Source organism: Myodes glareolus, chromosome X, assembly GCF_982192425.1.
Source record: "Myodes glareolus chromosome X, mMyoGla1.1, whole genome shotgun sequence".
Classification (NCBI taxonomy): domain Eukaryota; kingdom Metazoa; phylum Chordata; class Mammalia; order Rodentia; family Cricetidae; genus Myodes; species Myodes glareolus.
Window position 1 is genome coordinate 136,284,668 of NC_142053.1, and position 5,201 is coordinate 136,289,868.

Below are 5,201 nucleotides of genomic sequence, written 5' to 3' on the forward strand. Positions count from 1 at the left end.
CCATTCTTTTATTTGGCAAGAGCACAGTTCTGAGACTCAAGATAATACAGCAATGGCTTTGGGATAGACTGGAGCCTGAACAGCCATGAGTGGATTGGAGACCAACACTGATGTGTCCATGTGTGAGCAGAGACCAGCAGTCAATGTCAAATTTAAGGACAAAAGAAATAGAAGTGTGTCAGAGACAGAGAAGAATGAATAGCAGCTTTTGTCAGAGTCCCATACTGTCTAGCCAAGGTTTCAGCCTACTAGAACCAGGACAAACCACACACTGGCTGCCATAAACAACAGACAGGCACCGATTCACTCTTGTAGAGACCTAAAAATCTAAGATCAGGGTGTCAGAAGGTTTGGCTGTTCTTGAAAGCTGCAAGGCTTCCTTGCTTATCCCCCAGCTCCTGGTGGCTTGCTGGACATCTTTGGGATTCCAAATTTAATGGGCATTCTGATTTTCATTAGTTCATCAAGCCTGACTGTCCTCTTCTGGTAAGAGACCTTCTCTTCCTGGAGACTGGGTCCTCCTTCCAATATGGCCATCAGTATAGGACCCAGCCATGACAAGCTCAATAGAGGCCTGAGTCTCAGTAGTTTACCCTGAGGCAATACCTGGTTCAGATGAATCACAAACTGAGACCACCCAGGCACCACCCAGAACAGACCATTCAAAGAAAATTCCTAACATTCCAACTGTTGTAGATGAGATCACCTGCCAGTAAATACCTATCACTTTTTACCAGCACAACCCTAGACAAATGTTAGCCAATCAGGGGTCCTAAACTAGAAATCCCTCACCCCAACCTCCACTATTATTAAAAAGCCCACCCCAACTGAATTCAAGGCTCTCTGATTGTGCCAATGCGTTGGACACACAGAGAGTCCAAGTTTGAACTTGAATAAGAGCTCTTTGCTTTTACATACAGGGCTCGGTCTCCCAGTTGGTTTTGGGGGGACTCTGTGATCTGGGCATAACAGCCACAGTATACCCCCATCCTCTTGCTATAGGATTAGGCATGTAACCCAAGCTAGCTTGTCAGATTCTCCTTCTGTCTTTCTCTGCATTTTATCATATCAAAATACTTTTAAAACAGACTGGGGAGCAGGGGGTACTAAGGTTATGCCTGGCTAGGCCAGTCTGTTCATAGCAATTAATTCTTCTGCCTGAGACTCCACACTGCTAGGAGTACAGGCACAGGTCACCATGCCCAACTTGTGTTTTAGTTTTCTGATGAGTAAAATATGATAGTAGCAGGGATATTTATCTCAGGGCCTTTTGTTAAAACTAAATTAATTTTATTTTGAGATGGGTTCTCCTGTAGTCCAGGCTGACCTTGAACTTAGAATGTAACCAAAGCTGGCCTTGAACTCTTGCTCTTTCTTCCTCTGCTTCCCAAATACTGAGATTATGGGTGGTACATCACCATATGTGAGTTGTTGTTATTGTTGTTGTTGTTATTATTATTATTGAAATTACCTGACAGGAGTGAGAAGGAAACACAGAACATGCAACAAATCCTCTTAGGAGTTTATTAAACGGGGCATGTACAGGTCTGGTGAGGTCAGTGTGCAGAGAGAGAGAGAGAGAGAGAGAGAGGGAGGGAGGGAGGGAGGGAGGGAGGGAGGGAAGACGTTGCATCCAGCCTTTAAAAGCTGCGTAGCACATGCACACAAGGGGTTGATGTGGCTACGTCATATGCAGATGAGGGAGTTCATGCATGTGTTCAAGGACTTAGCTGAGTCGTATGTTGATGATGTGACCACACATGCACAGAAGGGCTTAGCTGAATCATAAGTGGATGATGTAATCCATGCAGCACATGGGTCATGGGGGGGGGCTTTTAACATCCCCGGGGCCATTAGGCACTTCTGCCCGAGGGCTTGTCTGCACCTGCATGACCCCTAGAAGTATTAGCCTTATGTGGCTGAAATTATTATAATTATTATTAGACAAAGTCTCACTGAGTAGACCAGGCTGGCCTTAACTGCTTTATCCTCCTGCCTCAGCATCTAGAATGCTAAGATAACAGGCATATACCATTTTTCTCAGCTTGTTAAGGTCAGTTCAAATGGAGACAAAGCCTGGAGAATCATCCTTGAAGTTAAGTCTCACAAATGACCTCAGCTTTACTCCGTGTGCAGACAGAATTGAAATGTAGCTTGGGTTGTATCTTACTGTGTCTCCCTTGATATTACTGAGTACTTGAGGCTTCCAAAAGCAGGACTGGCCAGAGTGAGGAGCCACATGTGGAGAGTGTCTTTTGCTAGATCATCTCAGGGTAGCATGACAAAGAAAGAGTAAGAGAGGAAGGGTCCAAACTCATCACTCTTGTCTAGGTCCCACTGACTGAATCTGTTTAGAAGTACTCTCTAGAAGATTCCCCATTCCCTGGTGTCTAGTAGTTTGGGCAATCTTTAGCATTCCTTGGTTCATAAATGTGTGTTGAAGATTAAATTCCAGCACAACTTTAGAGACACACTAAGTGCTGCCACCTGTTTATGGCGTGTGTGTGTGTGTGTGTGTGTGTGTGTGTGTGTGTGTGCACGCACATGCACATACATCTGCCTGTGTGTGTGGAAACCAGAGGACAATGTCAAAGAGTCACCCATCTCTGCTTCCCCAGTGCCAGGATTATAGCCATGTCTCACTGCATCCAGCTTTTACAAGCACACTGGGGGTCCAGACTAGGGTCTTCATACGTGTGCACCAAGTACTTTTCTCACCCAGCTATTTCTCCAGCCACATAGTTCTTGTAATTCTTCATATTAAAGAAAAACACACACAGTGGAGACTCAAGTAACCAGACACAAACTTGCATAACGGGTTTTTTCAGATGGGGTAGATCAAAGAAAGGAGCTGTATAGCTGTGTCAGTTACACAGTTCCTTTGTTCTCTGTCCCTATCCAGTCCATGAAAGCCATTCCCTGGACATCCCCAGGTGGAGCTCCTGGATCGCCCCTGGTAAGAACCACCTAATTCTTGAATTGCTGCTTACATAACTGTACTGGATAGTTTTATGTCAACTTGACACAGGCTGAAGTCATCTAAGCAGAGGGAACCTCAATTAAGAAAATTATCTCCATAAGATTGGGTACTAGGCTAGCCTGTAAGGCATTTTCTTAATTAGTGATGGTGGGGGAGGCCAAGTCCATTGTGGGTGGTGCCATCCCTGGGCTGGGGGTCCTGGGTTCCATAAGAAAGCAAGCTAAGCAAGTCATGGGGAGCACGCCAGTAAGCAGCTCCCCTCCATGGCCTCTGCATCAGCTCCTGCCTCCAGGTTCCTGTCCTGCTTGAGTTTTTGTTCTGACTTCCTTCAATGATGAGCAGTGATGTGGAAGTGTAAGCCAACTAAGCCCTTTCCTCTCCAACTTGCTTTTTGGTCATAGTGTTTCATTGCAGCAGTAGAAACCCTAACTAAGACAGTAATGGTTTAAGTAAAATGCTACAGATCCCTAAATGACTGCAGAAGGCGGCAGGTCCTCAGACCATGCCGCAGGTCTCTGAAGTGACAGCAGGCAGTGGTCTCAAGAGCAGCCAGTCCCAGGCAGGGATGGTGCAGTTCTCCAAATGGTTACAGTGGGCCATGAGGGGCAGCGAGTTCCAGGCAGGGAGCAGCAGCCCCAGGAAGGGAGCTGCATGGTGTGTGGGAGACCTCGATGGGGCAGCCAGTACCACAAGGAAAGACAGAAGGATGGGCACACCACGAGACCACCCCTCAGGTCTTCAAATGTGGCTAGTCCTGGGCAGGGAGCCACGTGGCAGGCAAGAGACAGAGACATAGATAGGCACACCATGCAGAGTGAGGTTAGATATTTATTTAGTGGATTGTGGAAGGGAAAGGGAAGAAGGGGAGAAGAGGAGAGAGAGAGAGAGAGAGAGAGAGAGAGAGAGAGAGAGAGAGAGAAGAGGAAGGGGAGAAGTGGGGAGAAAGGAGAGACAAAAGTTGCCTCTTCAAGAGGGAGCTGGAAGCTGAAGTGGATGGGGGGTGGGGGGTGGGGAGTGGGAGGGAGTGGACTTTGTCTCTTAAAGGGACAGAGCAGAACATTACAAAGACCTTTTAGGTTTTTATTTTATTTGTTTACTTTTTATTGAGGAGATGTCTCATGTAGCTGAGGCTAACGTTCAATTCACTATGTAGCTAAGGCTGACATTCACTTCCTGATCTTCCTGCCTCTACCTCCCAAGTGCTGGGATTATAGGTATGTACCAATACACTCAGCTTCAGTTCACCCTTTCAATAATTCCTTCAGGCATGATACATGGAAGAATATTATGCATGGAAGAGAATCCTATGTCAAATATTTGTCATTATTAAAAAGACAAAAAAAAAATCTAGGACTGGGAGAACCAGCGAGAAGGTGTCAGTATTTCAGCCAACTTTGCTTTAGAGAACTTGTATCATACCTTCCAGCCCCCACACTTTCCTCTGTCTTGCAGTTGTGCAGGGTCATGTGGTTGATTCTTCCCACTAGGTAGTGAGGTGAATTGGCATGTTGCTACTCCCCAATTTAGAGTTAGTGTGGAAGGGACTGCACAGGGTATCAGAGACCTATCAGGCTCAGTAGGGGCCATTAGCGGCAGTATACAATAGGTCAGTCTTCCCAGTAAAGTGAATATGCTCTGGGGATAAAAAGGTGAGTAAGTGGGCATGGGAAATCTGAGCCCAGTCCCTCGCAGAAGAACCTGGCTTTCCCAGCAACAGTATATACCACCATGTTGAGCCAAGTTCAGCTTATTTCTGCTTGGTGACTTTCCCAAGGCTTCCCATGTCCCTTCTATGGTAATTAACCCCTACCAGGGCTGTCTCAAGCCACTAGAGAAAGGAGAGTTTGCAAACATGAAGGGCTAAGGTTCTGATCCATGAAATCCCAGGAATCTCTTTGACACCCCTCCCCCTTGCCCTGAAATAGCCACTGAACACCAAGAGTTTCTAGGAGAGGTATTCCAAGCAGGCCTCAAGAAAGAACTTGTCAGAACCTTTCCCCAGCAATGACCACTTTTAAAATTACTATAGGTAAGGCAGGAGGACCAAGACCTTTCCCAAGGTGACCTGCTACCAACTTGTGACAGTTAACCTTGATTGTCACCTTGACAGGATCCAGAATCACCTAGGAGACAGAGCTCTTGGGTATGTCTGTGCAGGAGTTTCTAGAATAGGTTAACTGAGTCAGGAAGACCCACTCCACCCTGAATGTGGGTGCACCAA